Source organism: Rhea americana, unplaced genomic scaffold (genome assembly GCF_003343005.1).
Source record: "Rhea americana isolate MKP2758 unplaced genomic scaffold, rheAme1 scaffold_303, whole genome shotgun sequence".
Classification (NCBI taxonomy): domain Eukaryota; kingdom Metazoa; phylum Chordata; class Aves; order Rheiformes; family Rheidae; genus Rhea; species Rhea americana.
This window is the reverse complement of record NW_028186428.1, coordinates 634,904-652,894: the sequence shown is the minus strand read 5'-3', so window position 1 is coordinate 652,894 and position 17,991 is coordinate 634,904.

Sequence of the window (17,991 nt, the reverse complement as noted above, 5' to 3'; positions counted from 1 at the left end):
TCCAGGTGCCTGGGAGGTGGCTAACATGCCCCTGTTTTTCCACTTATACCTGCCTTTTAGGGTTTTTCCCCCTCACCCCCCCCCTTTTTATTTTTTTTGATGCACACAGTACTCTCACAGGGTATCTAGAGGAACTGCTACAGAGTGAAGTGATGCCCCTACTGCTCTCCTTGCCCCCTTTGGAGGCAGACTGCCACACACCAAGGAGGACAAGCCAGGTTTGATCTGCTGCCAGCAGACTCCAACAGGAGCAATAAGGAGAGCACACAAAGCAGAAAATGAGTCTGAACTAGCAAGCAGCACAGCTTGGGTCTGCTCGTGCTCTGTAGGGCTGGGATTTTAATGGCTTTGCATTTTGTTTTAAACAAAACTGGGGGTTGGGGGCAGTGGTGAGTGTCTGGCACATCCTTGGACACCACTCAGTAGTCTGAGCACCAAAACCTGCACCCAGGAGCCCACAGGAAGATCAGTGAATGAACAAACAAGGGAAGAAAACAAAACAGCAAAAGCTTCATCCCATTAGCTTCAAGCTGTCCAAACTGAGACAATTCAGTGCATTGCGCAAGGCAGCAAAGTCAGGCTCTTTCACAAGAGACTTGCARATCAGTGATCGCCAGCACAACACACTTCATCTAGAGCATGCATCAAGCCCCAACATCCAACACAAACTCCAGCACAGGCACAGAAAAGGGGTCACCAAAGTGGCATACAAGCTTAGAGGCACCTGGTGTCACTGTGGTTTAAGGATCCACGACTCCATACACAAATCCTAGGCACAGCAATRTGAATTTTTACAGCTAAAGCAGCCTCAACCAACACCGTACCCTCCTACCCAGCTATACCCTAGCACCATACCGTAGACTCAAGAGAGCCTGAGCACAAAGCCACCTGTCCTGAAATCACTGCTGTCCCAAATGGAAGCCAAGATACAGAAGCAGTGGTGTGGTATCCCCTCAAATCCCAGGGAATGTTATTCCCTCATAATCCCCACCAGTGCTGGGAGCACKACGCTTTCACTGCTGCACCATGTACTGGAGGAGCGTACCCCTTACCCTGGGGAACGTCCCTTCCTATTCCAGGGCTTGGCATCTCCTCGGCTAGAGCCTTTACCTGAAGCTCCTATCAGGATACCAGCATCTAGACAACAACTCTTCCTTTTTCAATTTCAATTTTTATCGATTTTTGAGGCACTCATTTTTGAGATGTATGGTATCATTGGATTATACTGTTTAGCAATTTATTTGTGTCTCTCTTTATGCACTGGATTGATTCTTTTTTCCAGAGTCTCAGGAAAAAATGCTGCCACTGTTGTTATTTGGCTATCGCAACAGCTCACAGTCTTCAGCTATTAGCCAATGCTGCTCCATGAGATTGTGCCGAGGTAATTTGGAGACTAAATCAAGTTTTATCACTGAATGAGGTTAGTGGATATTAATGGGAAGGCAGGAGTTTGCACTGAATCATTAATGTGGATAAATGGAGAGCGCCTGTTTAATACTTTATAGCAAGTGCTAATAATGTCTGAAAATGGAGGGGAAGTCTTGCAAGTTGTATTTAAACATGGCAAAAAAGGAGGCCTAATTTGACCTGTTCCTGTACATTAGCAACAAGTACACAGCAGGGCCTCGAGCTAGCCTCAGCCATCTCTCCATGCTGCTCCGCTCCATTTCATGGTGTCAGCCCTCACTTTTAAGAATGTTTACGAGTTTCCATAAATGAGCTAAAGAAAAAAGAAGGCAACACAGCCAATGTGTGTTTGAAGTAAATTGCTGGGGGAGGGAGGGGGAAGGGAGGAAACACACATACACATTTCCAGGAACTTGAAACTTGGAAATAACTTTTAAACAAGGAAAATTAACTCCCCCCCAAAATAACAATTAGAGCCAAATGAGACTGAGAGACTCTGACCATCAAGTAAATACAAAGTGTTCTCTATAGAGGCTCATATGCACATTGGCCAGGCTGTTCAAAAGTGCTCAGAGCTACTGTGCTCAGACCTTTATACACTGAGCATGAACCAACCCTCTGCAATATAGGCCTTGAATCACCACTCTTTAACATCCAGCACTTTACACACTTATTTGCAGAGACTTTCTAAAAAAGGTGAATCTAGAGAGAGGTGGACAAAGCCCAGGGTGTACTTTTACAGTAACATGAAACAGCCAGAGCAATTCAATGCACAAAGTATTCATACTTTTTACTCACACAAGAGGCTCAATAACAGCCAAATCCTTTGCCTGCACTGAGGTGTACACAGCACCTCTGATGCTGTTAGAGTTTGCAGAGGAAGGAGTCCTGCAGCAACAGGCATATTCACTACCAAGCAACTGTCAGCCCAACTATGCCAAGGTAATTTCAGAGTAAGCAAACAAAGCAAGGTACATTATTGGAAACACACACACAGATCTGAGGTTRTCATCTACTACAGTAAGGCATATGCAGCTTGGTACTCAGAAAAAACAGAGCTTCAAGATGATGGGATTACAGAGCAGAAGTGAGGTGTGCTCACTACTAGCAAAAGTAATGTAGTAGTCTATTTCCCAAGCAAAAGTAACTGCTAAGAACTTACATTAACCCTCTGCAATAGTAAGAGAGAAGCTCAGCAGTACTCACCAGCTGAAGAGGAGAAGACCACAGTCAGTTATAAACCAGCACCTGCAAGCATCTCTCCCACATGTAAAAAGCCAGCCCTAGAAAAGCAAACCCAGAAGGAAAAGCTCCCAGAAAAAGGGAGCCCTGCAGCAGGGGTGTCACAGAAGACTAGAAAGTCAGAAGGGTGCTGTTCGAACAGGGATCACCCATACTGTCAGAAGAACTCAGGTCCCCTTTTAGCAGCTGAATAAAATGACCAGTACTCTGAAAAGAGCCCACCTGACCTAGCAGGAGCTGAGCACCACACTGCCTGTCTCAATGAAATACCCTCGGTCTAGGACACAGGTGAGCTGGATGTGATCTGCCCCTCACTGAACAGAGCTGATAAATGATCAGCTGGTAAGGGGCTGATAAAATGGCTCAGTGCCAGAGGCTGTCTGCTTCCTCACTGGTTGCAAAGCTGYTGGCCTGTAGATATGTTTGGGGAGTCCCGTGTTCTCTTGCTGCTCGGTGCCCTCAGGGCTGCCTTTCTTAAACTGTGGTTCCAACGAAGCATGGTGTTGCCAGTTGTTATGCTATCTTTTAGGGTTTTAAAACTTCTCCTGCTGCTGCCTCCTATGCTTTGGAAGGACATAGGACACCTTGGGTAACTCCCTGCCTACACCTAAAGGCAGCTGGCTTTCATTTCCTGCAGGTAAGGCAGGCAGGTGCTGGGCTCACTTTCAAAAGCACGGTCCTGGACCCAGTCTCCTCCTGAGCGCCGCAGGAATGCTTTCTGGTATTATGTCTTTGTTAGCATGAGTGAGCATCAGTAAAACCGTCAGCATGAAGCTCATACAGCAGTTTTTTCTGGGCTGCTGTTGAGGACAGGAAACTTGTCTGTCACAACTGCTGGAAAGATCTCCAGGATGGCAAATCTGGTGGAAATGGCACATAGTAGCAGCCTTTCAGAGAGGCRGAGGCTAATATTTGATACTGTTTTCTGACTTCTTCTCTAATAATTCAGCTATGTCTTGAACAATCCCAGACACTTGCATATTACTTTGCAGACTTTGATTGCAGTTCAAACAGATCTGAGTCTCTGGCTAGAGCTCTGCCAGGCCTGTCTGTTCAAGGTGTGTATGTGTTGAGAGTCCTCWGCAAGGCTGTGCTCTGTATGGGTAGTGGAGGCCCCCAGAGACACCTGAGAAATGCCTGGCTGGGAGCTAAAACTGCTGGGTGCTACAGAGATATCCTCTTACAAATAGAGAATGATGCAAGCATGGGGCTAAGAGCCAGCCCAGCTGGGACAGTGATTGCCTCTTGCTCTGCTCCATGCTCCCAGCTGGTTTAGACACCAAGGGGACTGTTCTGGGGAGAAAAATAAGGAAATAATATGCCATGTAGGATAATTAATATACATCAYGGCTAGTTGTTAATAGTTGGATAGCTGCTACCCATCACTATGATCAATAAGAGACATGATAAAAGTCTGTGATTACTCATGGGGAAATGCGTTATCCCAGGCACACTAAGAACTGCGCAGTACCCTCAGTGAGTGCTTTGCAGCTCTCCAGGTCCTGTTAGGAAGGCAGTTGCCCACTGCAAATTCTCCTACAGTCAGAAAATTCAAATAGAGTTTCTCAAAAACTTTCTCAGGAATWAGAGATTTGACCTAGCTGCAACTCACAGATCAAGTTGTATAGCTCTTGAGGCTGAAAATCTACCACTTCATTGGCTTTTCTAGGTAATAGGCTCCAGACATCTTCATATTTTATTGAATGCATTTCACAGAGTGAATTTTGAAATGGAAAGTCAAAGCCTTGCTGCTAGTCAACTGTTATTAGCTTTGTCTAAACTGACCAAAGTAATTCTCTAATTCAGATAAAGATGTGTGATTCAGTCAGCTGAGAGGAAGCTGAGAGGCTTTTTCAAGAAGAAGTGGCTAAGTTAAACTAAGTTAGACTATGCATATAAACTCATTTGTTCTTTGCAGCTCTAAGTGCAATTGCAATTCATTCAGTTTTTAAATATGAATCTTTCTTGTTACTTGAGAAAATGGAATCTATCCTATTTTTATTTATTTACTGAGAACTGCTGGCATGCACAGAAAGTAAAGAGTTAAAACAATACTAACAGCTAAATCAAAGAAAAACACGAGTAGCCGAACATCACATAGCAACGAGAGAATTATGATGAAGAAATGATTACAGTGTAGAAAGGGTACAAAAGAGAACAATATAAAAGACTGAGTTATAAAAAGAATTTCATGTAAGAGGAAAATATACATAAATAGGGAAAATGCAGAGAGCTCAGGAAAATGCTGAAATCTTTCAGTTTAGTACAGAACTATAATATTTCACCATTGTCAGGATATTATTTGAAGTTTTCAGAATMCGGCAGATTGAGGAAGCAGATGTAATTCATAGAGATTTAAGGTCAAAAGAGACACTTAGGATTTTTCTAGTTTATTCTCGTACAGAAAAATGACTGGAATTTCAGTTTGTGTCTTTAGAAGACATCCTCTGTTGATTTAAATGCCCTACTGGTGGAGAATCTGCCACTTCCTCCTTTAAGTTCTTTCAATTATTAATTACACTCATAGTTAAAAAACTTAATCTCATTTCCAATGAAAAAATTGCTGACTATTGTAGTTCTCTCCTGTGAAATCAGGCTCAGTCTACCAATAGGGTAGGTGAATCTTCTAAGCCACAAATTATTCTCAAGACTGTTCTCTGAATTTCTTTTAAAGAATGAGTACCAGAACAATGGACATAACTTACATTAATTAAATAGTTATATACATCATAAGATATACTATATATATATTTTACATCATACAGTCTCAGGAAGGTGTAGAAGGGTACTACTGGTCTGAACAGCTTTCCAAACTTTCTGGAACATCCTGATATTCTTACATGCCCTTAGAGTTCTTGGGTTATCCTGCTTCACATCAGGAATGCAGAGTGGGACAAGGTGAAGGATAATCACTTCCAGGCAAATTATCACTGCCTGTCTCCACACCTATCCCTACATTCAATGACAAGAGTCAGAGTGGAGCTTAGTAAGGTATTTTCAACTTGTTTTCCAGCTTGCACTAAAATGGCCTTGCTGTGCCTTGGTATCTGACCAGACACCTCCCAGAAATCTGTCTGCCGTTTCCATCTCTCTTTTTAGTTTTTTCCCTTTTAGTGACAAAAGAGAAGAACAGCTGTGCAGAAAGGTAAAAACCTGGGGAGGTGGTTGCGGCATTGCTGTTGGCAGATTTCCTACACTCAGACCCGCAGCGCGCAGGTAAATTGTGACTGTACTGCAAAGAGGGTAAGGGCTAACAGCTGTGCGGAAAGGGGGATAAATCTCATACTGGGACGATCATCTGAAATCCAGGCTTCAAAGTTAGACTGGACCRGTCCCAAAAACTAAAGGCTTCCCATACAGAGGTGGGTGGTGGACTCACGGCAGTGGCACAATCAGCCATAGCTGTTTGTGTAGACGTAAATGAACGAGTGGATAAGGCACAGTACTCCATCTCTGTGGAGGAGAGAAATTCCTCCCAGAATGAGGAATTGAACAGTCAAAATAATCTCTTTAGCCTGAACTGCAAATGAACCAATTTCCAAGGCAATATTCTTAGACCTGAAAAGTCTCTCTCTCTTTCACAGAAAATAAATTCAAGCAGGAATGCTACAGGGGGAAGAAAATCCATCTCAAAAGAAATAATGATTTAGATGGCTTAAAAATCTGGGAGGGAAGCTTATTTTGAAATTATGTTTCTTATAGAGAAAACATGACTTTCCAAAACCCCCCTCCACATCTTCCTATACAGCAGCCAAGGTGACCACAGAAATACTGAAAACAGTAAGGTCGAGGGATGGTAGAACAAGAAGTCATAGGGAGTGTGTTACACAACATAGCCCTAAAATTAAGAAACTCGCACTTTCTTGTTGTATCCCATCAAAGATGTAGATGCTTCTCTCAGACCAGCAGAGCAGTCCCGAAGCAAATGGAAATCCACTGCTCACCTTCTATCCTACACCCACGCAATCCGCGCAAGCAATGCCAATAAAAGAGCAGTACAGCACTCCGCTGCTACGGTTTAGGACATCATGGCCACACCAGAGCTTTTCTTACACTCGACCCATTTTTATGCATTCTGCAGGAGATTTTATTGCAGTCATCTCAAAYGGAGGCAGTTCCACCTCTGCGAGGACAGCCGAGGGCTGCAGCCAGGGACCTGCATCACTCCTCAGAAACTGCTGGAACAGCAAGAAATGCAGACCGCCTGCAGGAACTCAAGACACATCACGCATCCAGGACCATGATGAGGTCTGGCTGTGGTGGAGAACTGCCATACGAACAGCTCCATTTTATAGTTGTGCCTGATTTTTAAAAGTGTTTAAGGACCCACCTTTCAATAGGAAATCCATTTCCCTCTTCCATTATTCCCTATTCTCTTTGTTACTATCAATGAACCACCAGAAATCATCCTCACAGAGATAGCTCTGCTGCCAAGGGAACAGAGCAAAGAGTCATCTGGAGCCATCTGGGAAAGAGGGCTGCCAAAGGGGAGAYCTGCACTCCTCAAGTGGGGATGAGGCAGAGACAGGCACAGAAAACAGGCTGACCATAAGATGTATGGCCACGGCCACCATCTGAAGCTTTTTGCTTTCAGGGCAGGCTCCTGGCTTAGGCAGCTGCCTACCGAACTTGCGTGTAAAGTCCTGGTGGCAGGGCTCCTTTTTGTGAACTCTGGTCCTACAAAAATCCAAAGGGTTTGCTGGTTCCATTAATGAAGAAGTTGGGGAGCATTTCCAAGAGCTGGAGCCCATGCTGAAATCCATTCAGTTAAAAGGTAGAATATGAGAATAAGAATGAATAAACCTCAAGGGATATCATTTGTCATTTACTGTACTTGTTAAAAGTTACAAAACAGCAGTTCACCAGAGGTTACAGAAAGGACAGTGCAAGAACATAAACTTTCAACCCATTTCCCAAATTGCTCACAGCTCCACTCTTTTGCAGGAAGATGAAAAATTAATAATGAGAAAAATAATAAAGATTAAAATGAAACTTTTTTTTTTAGTATCCAAGTAACACATTATTCAGACCGTTCAATTGCCAGCAACCACTGCTTACAAGGTGAGAGATCTTGGTCTAGTCATCAAGAATTTTTGGACAATAAGATATCCTTGAACAAACACACGAAAATGATAATAAAGAAAACTGCATAGCCAGAGGTCTGACATACTTTATAGTAGGAGCTGAACTCTGATAATTCACAGCAGATTAAATTCAGCAGCAGTAGAGGCTTAGCAAGAAATTTGGATGTTAGTAAGATTTAAGCTGGGAATAGGCCTTATTCTTATTTTACCAAAGGCCTGACATAGGCTCATACATGTTTATGAGGAAAAGCAAAAGTGACTGAATTTTAAAGAATGGGCTGCATAGAAAATAGTTAGGGCATAGCAGGGTCCCTGGAAAATGCTGTCAAAAGTTAGAGGGCAATAACTGAAATTTTCATCAGTAACCTTCAACTTTACTTCCAAATGCCAAAAGCCAAAAAAACATGCCCAAGAATACTAAGTACAGAAAGACTTTACTAAGTATTTTTCATCTTCTAATGTGAAATTGAGTATCTTCTGAAAAGTGAAAGAAAGCAAACATTTACCATCAGAATTTCTGTTAGTCAATATTAAGCTTTTGACTTAAAAATGCTTTGAGGGAATTTTTCAATTAATTATTCTTTATATTCCAATTCAGTTTCCTTTGGAAACAACACAACCTCTCTCATTACAGAAAATGACAGAATTTTTTTGAGCAAAGAAGGAGCCTCAGCAGCTCAAGCCTGTGCCCTGCGAGCCCCTGGATGAAGCCTGAGTGGTCTGGTGAGCACAGCACTAGGCTGAGGACCAAAGAACAGAGTTTTCCTTCTGGATTTACTCTGAAGCAAATGTGACTGTGTTCGTCACTGCCTCCCTTCCCAGCCTGCCTTCATCCACCTTTCACACTTACACTGTACTCTCCTCATGACCTGAGAGTGTTGTTTGCAACCACCACGGACTGCTAGGTCCAACACAAACTATGAAAGCATCCAGATTTTATAACCCAAACAAGGACTTACACTGAAAAGTCTGTGCTACTGAGGTATGAGACATYCTCACAGCAGAGAATTTCTTTTGACAATTGCAAATCTAATATGGAACAGTCTGTCTTGGGAGTTTCTTTGGAATAAGGTAATTCTTTGTAGGCCAAGAAGCCTTTTCCCTTTGGCAGAGGCCCACAGCCCTTGGTGCACCATCACACAGGTGGTTTCACACAGGGGTTCTGCAGAAAGTTTCTGTGCAGAGGAACTGCAGTCTGAAATTTTCTGCCAACAGCCAGGAAGGGGACTTTTCAGGACAGTGGGGCCAAACTGGCTATCATTATTATTAGCAGGTGACTGCTACTGTAGTCCTGTGCTGTCATAATTACTGACCTACTGAGATCTTCCTTTACATCCATTCCTAGTCCATAGTGTATTCTTGAGAGGCAGTTGCTGTTGAAGAGACAATATAATTTTGATACCTGCTTAATTTGTGTATCTATATCTTGCCTGACAGAATGATTTCTCTGGCTTTATAAATGGATCCATGTTCCTCTCAATTGGCATTCACTCTTCTTGCTGCAAGAGCGTCTGTCTGCCTGAACTCTTTAGAGAAACAGTTCACGGGGAGCAGTTAATTGTGATCTCTCTCAAAAAAATTAGTCTCTATTTTTCTTCTGACAAATGAAGGCATTGTTCCAACAATATTTTCCTTCTCCACTGACAGTGCTAAATATTTATATTGTGTGCCTCCTAGAAATGCGAGCCTCCTCATGAATAAGCACGAGGCTAACAATGAACAGCTTCTAGAACGCAAGGTGCTGCTGACCTATTCCGACTCCTTCCTCACTTTAAGTATCAGGTTCCCCAAAACAGCCATTTAAAATCAACATTGACCCTGATACCTGACCCCAGATTTTTGCATTTGCTGGAAAACATACTTAAATAGGCCTGACTTGGCAGTACATAACAAGCGAGCCCTAGCTTTGTGTTATAAAATAATGCAATCCAGGTCACCTATTAAAAATGCAGAAATAAAATGAATGCATTGCTAATAAGCCTTGGTTACTATGGTCCATTTCTGCCAGTTCCCATTCACAGTGCAGGCCAGCAATCCATGGCATTCCTCTTTACTCTCCTCTTCTTGCAAGCTGACCTCTCTAGCATGCAGGCTCCATAATCCAAAGGGGAAGGTTCCCTTCTTGACTACCAGGGCCTGATTCAGCCCTGTGAGGCTGTCAGTGAAAAGGCCCCATATTTGCTGAATGTGTGTTCAGAATTGCTGCACTATTTCAGCTTTCCTGATGATTTTTCTCCAAATGGCCCCGCTTGGAGGCACTCAGCTTCTCAGATCAGACGAGGCTGATGAGAAGCCACTGGCCAGCTGTGTTCACCCACATTGCAGCCCTCATGGGATGGGCAACACCAGCTCTTTGGTGATCAGCCTTACCATAGTCCAGTATAGATTTGCTGCATATCTCCATTCCCCTGCGACCTTCCTCATATCTCCAGTATCATTAGCCAGCAGTGAACTTTCCTTCCTGAAGCAAAGCTTTTCCACTCTTCTGCAGTTTTATTTCAAGTTTAAAAGAAGGAACAAAGGAAGAAAATAAAATGATGACTGTCACTGATGTTAATTTTACCATTTGACATTTTTATTCTTTAGTTTATGATTATCTCTCGTACCAGGAAACAGCTGCATCAGCTCCACTTCTGCCCAGACTTCTGTCTCCCCAAGACTCCACCTACAGAAAGGCCATTTAAGAAGATGTCAAAATAATCACGTAATTACATTTGTAAGGGTTCCTTTGTTGTAAAGAGCATTAGAAAGACAGCCAATTTACAACAGGGAAAGAGCTTTGTATCCTAATTACTGCGAAGTAGGACTCAAGCAATAATCAAACCAAAAAGGTTTTCTCTTCTGGGAGGTAAGCATACAAACTGATGCAGAGATTTTTTTATGTTACATTAAGGGACTGTTTAGAAAATTGTATAAAACTAAACCAAAAAGGGCAGTCCCATACATACTGCTCCTATGGCTATTCAAAATTTTTCTGCATTTTATGATGATTCTCCCTTTCGTTTGTGCAGTTGTTGTTGCTGTCATTTTTACATTGTCTCATCTTTCCTGTCTCCTTCTCAAGCCTCTGCTTACTGTGGGCTGATCATAAGCCCTCCTGAAGCTCCCAGGTTCTGTTAATATCAGACTCTGCTTCTCCCTAGAGTTTTTCAATCCTCAAAACCCAGATCCTGTAGAACTGAGAAGGATGTAGCAATATTCCCTTAAGCTTTAGCCCCCTTACCATTGCACACAACTCTCATTTGAATTTAACTCATCAAGATTTAACTTTCATCATGGTTAATCTTCCAGTCTGATATGGAAAATGCATCCTCCCTTCCTTTGTCCACTTGTTCCAACTGAGTGTCTCTGGAAAYGGTGTCAGATAACAAGCATTAGCCTAGATAAGCAAACAAATCTCTACACAATATCTCTCAGAAAATAATGCAAAAACCTCCCATGCTTCCTGCACAAGCAATTGCAATTCCACTGCATGATTCCAGAGTATCCTGTTTCTGCAGCTAAAGAAATTTCTGCCACTATTTATTTTATAGACGAACTAGCCTAAATATGAGCCAACCCTTCCTAAATATTTCACTGCAAATTGCATTGGCACCGGTTAAGTAACACACTGAATGGCATGAATAAGAACATACTTCTGTGCCTGTGTGAAGTCCATGGAGGACCACTCACACCGAGCCTATGGCAGGAGCTTAGTTCTCTTATTTAAAATCATTTAGCGTTCAGCTATTGAGTTCCATTTTTCTCAGTACTTCCAGTACCATTTTCCAGATGGAAAGAGAACTGAATACCTTATGTTTAAACAATCACTTTTTTTTTTGATCCCAAGAACACTTACTGAAGAAAAAAAATCAAATTTCTTTTCTATGGATAGAAAATTTTATCAGAAATTACCTACTTTGCCAAGATCCCATCTGTACAACATTATTTGATTCTGTGAAAAGAGGAATTCAGGAGTGTCTTTCCTAATAGTGTTTAGATCTCAGATAAATGTGTTTGGTTATTTATTTTCTTTAAAATTAGCTTTAAATTCTTACAGTTGCTTGACTCTTCCCAGCAGCCTGGTGGAGCTTTCATTTTATTCGGAGGTCTATCACCACCTGTCAGTACAGCATCAAGAAAATGCTGGGATGTGCCACTTGCCCTGGGCTTGGATAGGCTAGACAAACTTATTTCACTATCTGTACTGCATTAATGCCTTGTTAGGGTTTCTTATATGTCTCCTGCTAATAGGACTAACCTCTGGAGCAATAGCAATTTATCCATACATCTAGCTCACACTGCTTGTCACAGTTAGTAACAGCTGATAACCCTCTTGGGCTGCTTTTCATCTTCAGTAGAAACTCTCTCATTCTAGAATACATTATTTTAACCTGTCAGAGTATAAACAGGACAATTACTTAGACCAATGCAGGCTGAAAGTGTTGATAACTAAAGTTAAATCCAGCACTGTCACTCTAATGTGTTCGTGTTAAACCAAGCACAATGAGGCAGCTTGCCTTCTCAAATGAAAACATTTGTCAAACTTGCTAATTCAAAATCGACCAAGTGCAGATTCCCTTGATTTTCACTGCTTGCTGATAAGGCTGGGAAAGCAGCAGTGGAAACAGTGAACTGATTATTGGGGCAGAGAGCGAAAATTATCAGGCAGGAAGAACCAGCCTGGCTCTGTGTCTGTGAAGGATAACTCACTAGACTCCAGAAACAACGCCGGCAACTCAGCCCTTGCTCTTGTTTATGAAAGTGGTTTAGAAGACTTGCACAAAATCCAGGCTTGCTCCTATACTCCTGAGCACTCTAAAATGACATCTGGTTACTGGGTATTAGCGATTCCACAAAAACAGCTATAGCTGCCTCTCCTGCCTTCTCTGACATACCTCCTACCAGCAAACACAGTTGCATTAACAGCAGCATCACTTGCCTCAGCAAATAGCCAACAGTAAAACTCAAGTCCATGTGCTGCATGTAGTTCATCTGCTCTTGCTCTCTGACTTCTTCAAAGAGAAAGCAAAAGATGTCAGCTCCGTTTCCTTCCCCACACCTCGTCCTTTCTACAGCACCTTCTGTCTCGCTCACCCCGGGGGCACATTTCCTGCTAAGCGCAGCCAAGGGCAATGCTGCTCTCTAGCCTTTCTGCTTTCCTCGGGGACTGCCTTTGTGCCTCTTCCTAGGAGCTGACTTTACCTTTCTCCTCAACTTCTTATTCTCCTCTGGTTCTTTCCCCTCCTAAATCAGACCTAACAGAAATATCCCTGAAATTGCTCTCACTGAAATCTCTGCTGACTAGACTTGAGGACTTGTCCTCCATCCTCATCTTCGCTGAGCATTCAGCTGCTTTCATACTACTGACTACAGTTGCCTGATAAACAAATGCCCTCCCTCCCCTACCTAAGCATTAGCCACTYGAATTCTTTCAGGGATCCTGCCGAGACCCTGTCACTTTGTCCTGCCTGACAGTTTGTAAAAAGGCCTTAAAGAAACTAGTTTCAGTCGCATTGTATCAACCACACCCCAAATGCTAAACGCCCATGCAGTGCAGCAGTGCTGTGTGGGGTCTTCGACACCAACACYGGGGCTAGAAAGCCCCAAACCAGCACGGCTCTTGGCGAACCTGAAAGGAACGTGAATAGAGCAAAGCAAAACCATGATGTCGAGTATGTTTTTATATAGTATCTCCACAAGACTTTCCACAYTGGCTAAAATCTTATGCAAAAGTTCAGATCTAGCAAAAGCACGATTCCCATTCTTTCCCCAGGACGGATCACTGCTGAGCAGCAGGATTACTCACAATCCYGACCTGGGACTAAGCTGAATTTGGCTCTGCTTTCTTATGATATGCAGAATCTCACATTAAAATTCTCTGAAATTTGGAAGCTAGTAGTAAATAGGCAACATTGTTTAAATTCCTCTTGCACACAGTTTTTCCAGCAGTTCTTAGCTCAGGTTTTCATTTCACTGTGGTTGGGAGCAACACAAGTGTTTCCTCACAGTGACCTGACTGGCAAGACGAGGATCTAAACTGAAGGTATCTGCAATGTTATTCTCAGTTGTTCTTCTGACAGTTTTTAACTGCCCATTAGTCATGAGAATGCTTATAAAATCACATACATTTTCTAATTTCCTCAACTTTACCACATTTGTAAATGGTTTCTTTCCAAGAATTTTGTTTTTAAATTGGCAAGCAGGCTGTAACCATACACGTCCAACTCGCATTCAAATGGTAACGCTTCCTTTTATAACAGTTTGGGCAAGTAATGATAACAATGAACATATGTGCAGCTAATTGCTTGCACCTCTGAACAAAGCCTTTAACCTGTGCTTTTCAGTAAGGCTGTTTAATTGGAAAAACAAGAATGAAAATTAATGTGCCATATGAAAATAACAGAAGACAAGATAGCAAATAACCGTGCATCAAGGTACAGGCACCAGGGTTCAGATATTTTCAGGCAYACAGTGAAGGAAACGCTGGTTTGATCCCATTCTATGTTAATACTATCAGCACCACTCCACTGGTGAGACTGACGGAAAAGATACTATTTAATAAACCGCAGTGCTATTAAATTCTCTGGCTTATTGGATGTAGCAACTAACAACATTAATGTTTAAAATGTAATCAAGAAAGTTAGAGATGGGTTCCTCCCATAAAACCTATGTCACAGAAAATGAGGGAAAACCTAGTATTTTTAGTTATAGCATGGCCTTTCAATGCACATTGAGCCAAACACTTGACATACAGATCACACTGATAAATCCTTCCAGCTTCTCTTTGCACAGGTTTACTCTTCTTAAATTCATCTTTGTACCATTTCCCTTCCTCTTCTAATTTGTAAACACAAGTTCAAARTCTTCATTCAACTATCTATGACTGTTCTTTAGAAGTCCTAATGCATCACTGTTACCCTCTTGATGCCTACAGCTTGTCCTTTCTATTTGCTTGTGTATTCTGTTAAGAACAAAACCTGGAAGTATCAGTTTGACAAYGGAGAGAATGCATTTTCCCACTGCTGCATTCCTCCTATTCCTGTTGGTACCTCTCAGGTTCTCTAAGATGTGTCAGAAATTATAGCCAGTGGTTTAGCAAACCATGGAACGAATTCCCATCCTACACTTGGTATCTTCCTAAACTGCAGGCTGTATGCTCAATGAGAGAAATGAAAATCCTTGCCTATCGGTATACTTACCTAAACACTCACCAGTATACAGCCACCATCACTGTATTGACTAACTACAGCTAAAACATTCTTCTTTAAAACGATGAAAAAACAAGTCATTTCAATTTAGTCCATACTTAAATTTAACTTGTAATTTTAGGGCAAAATTATTTTAAAATATCACTTTCTCCTTCACTTTTGCTTTTTACTTTTGACAATAAAGACAGAGGTATTCATTTTTTAAAAAATACTGCTATCCAAAACCCAGCTGAGGACTAACTACGATGCTGTATTAAATGCAGCCCTGAAGGTCAGAAGTTTTGCAGTCTTACTTGGGTATATCACATGCAATGTAATGAAGAACACATGGCTGATAACTGCAACACAACATTGAACAAGCAATCTCATTATGGCCTGATGGGGGAGTGAAAGTAGTTATAAACAGGAGAAAATGCCAATAAACATCAAATGCAAAAGAGAGAAGTTGGCAGTAATACACTAGAAGCCAGGAATGACACAAAATTAATAAAGGAAGCAAAAGGACAACTGAAGAAATCAATGGTCAATAAAGCTAAGGACAACAAAATTAAGTTTATAAAGTGTGTTGTAAGGAAGCATCTAACCAACAGTACTAGTCCATTACCACTATGGAAATGATAACATTGTCAATAATCCTACAGAAAAAGCAACCACGTTCAATAAASACTTCTGCTATGTGTTTGGGATAACGCCAGATTATGTAGCCTTATGACAAATCAATGCCGATTAAATACTTTCTTTTTCGATACTAATTAATAAAGATGTTAAACATCATATCTTACAATCAGAATCTTTAATCAACAGTCCAGGTAATTTGTATCCAGGAGTTTAAAGACACTGGCTAAGGAGTTCTTGGGCTCTCTTGTGCTCACTTTTAGAAAGTCTTGGATAAAATTTGAGACTCCAGTAATGTTTTTCTTGTCACAATTGTTAAAAGATTAAAACAAAATGAAAGAAATGATTGTTGGTCTTGCAGCAAGATATCAAATTGCCCCCCCCCCCCCAAAAAAAAAAGGGATAAATGATCTAGGATTTAATAGCTAAAGAATTGGAAAAAAGCACTAGAAGCAAGCCATCATCAGTGGCAATGAACACAAAGCAAAACATATTTTTTGCTTTGCATTGTACAAAATTATGAAGTTATTTAATAAAAAGAATAGCACTGACTAAACAAGAACTATATTTGGCATGACATCCTACAGCATTCTGGCAAAAAAGACCAATCCAGATGTATTGAAACAGGCATTAAAGCAATTAAATATATGTGTTAAAGAGATTCAAATATTTATCACAAACTGGAGATACTCAACTTAGACTAACCTAGCCAAGATGAATAGTGCCCTAACTGACCAAGTTGTGTCCTCGTGTCTTCTCTCCTCTCTCTCACTGTCCTGCTATCCAGCTATGCTCCTTACAGGGAACCAAAACTGTGGACCCCATTGAAGAAATCCATCTGAAGTTCAGTACAACGCAGTTATAAAACAACAGGGCCAAGAAAACATTATTTGAGTGCCAATGAACTTACAGAGAGGGGCACTGGTGAAGTAAGAATGGAGCCTTTGCTGTAAGATTTTGTGGCTCAGTGTACAAATTGTTATTCTCATTGTTCAGTAGAACAATTACTAAAATCCATTTGCCAGTAAATGTGCCTTGTCTTGTAAATCATTGGGTCATTAACCTTAACAATGTCAGGGTGTTGTCACTATCCAATTCAATTAAATTACTGACCAAGGTAATACCTAAAAGCACATTCCAGACAGAGAGATCTACTATTATAAATACCTATGAATACACTTAATACCTTAATTTCATACCTGGAAATAGGAATATATTCTAAAACTCAGGTGAACGGATAAACAGACAGGCTGAAAAGAAGGAAATGAGAAGGGTAAGGTTAGAAAAGGAGCAGTGGAAAACTGAGAGAGAACAAAAATGGAATATGGTACTGAGCAATTAACTACAGTGGATCACGCGTGCGTTGTTATGCATCATCTTTCAGTGCTCCTTGAGAYGAGAAGACAGCGCCACGGGCTTTGCTCTCGACCATCAGTTCTCAGGTCTGGCATCCACCTTTGCAAACGTCCAGTGGCTGATGTTTTTGAAGAGGGGCACTCTCCCCACCAGGCTGGTGTGCTCAGCCGAACRCGTGATGCCAGCAGCGTACGGAAAGGCAGAGGAAAGTCCCTGACAACCTTCGCAGGGCAGCAGCGAAGCACCAGCCTGGCACTCTGTCTAACTGGGGAGCAGAAGAGCAGCAGCTGATTTCCAGTTTCATTTCAGAAAACAACAGTATGTGTGATGCATGAGGGCTGGTAAGCTGCTCTTATCACTAAGGAGTCTCATTTAGATGTCTTTCTGCTACATGCTTCCATGCATATCTTCTCACACTTCAGGCAGATTCTCAGCCCACACTTCAAGGCAGGAAAATCTTTTTTTTTTTGTTCCGTTTGTTTTCCTCCCGTTCCCTCCTGTACCCTTAAAACCCACAAGCTTTATGAGACAGGCAGGCTCAGTGAAGTAGCTTAATTACTATTATTATATTACTTCTGCTTTGCCATGGCCCAGGACTTCACTGTGCTAGGTGCTGTAAGACAGCAAACAGAAAGCGTGGCCCCTGCTCCAGAAGCAGGAATGAGACAGGCAAGAGGCTGTGGACAGATGGCTGGAAAGCACATGGGAGCCACGAGACCACACTGGCCAGGATGGCAGGCGAGAAGCAGTCCAGCCACTGACAAGTTTTCGGTAGCCTCCACAGCAAATGAGTTTGCCTTACTTTGGGGTCTCTGGTAAAGCCAGTGTATTACAACGGAGAATTCAGTCCCATTTATGAAACCTAAACTATCCTGTAGAGTGGCCTTGCCAGAGCAGGTCTGTTGTTCTGGAATGCTTTGCCTTGAATGTGTGTCTTCTGGATATCCCAACTTACGGAGGCTTTCCTCAGGAACACCAAAAGCACCATCCACATTAACTCCAACATGCTCCTGGGCAGCCGCCACTAACATCGAAAGAACTGCTCGTTGCCAGGCACCTATGAAACCTGTGCTCCAGGCTTAGCAAGTTTTGAGCCA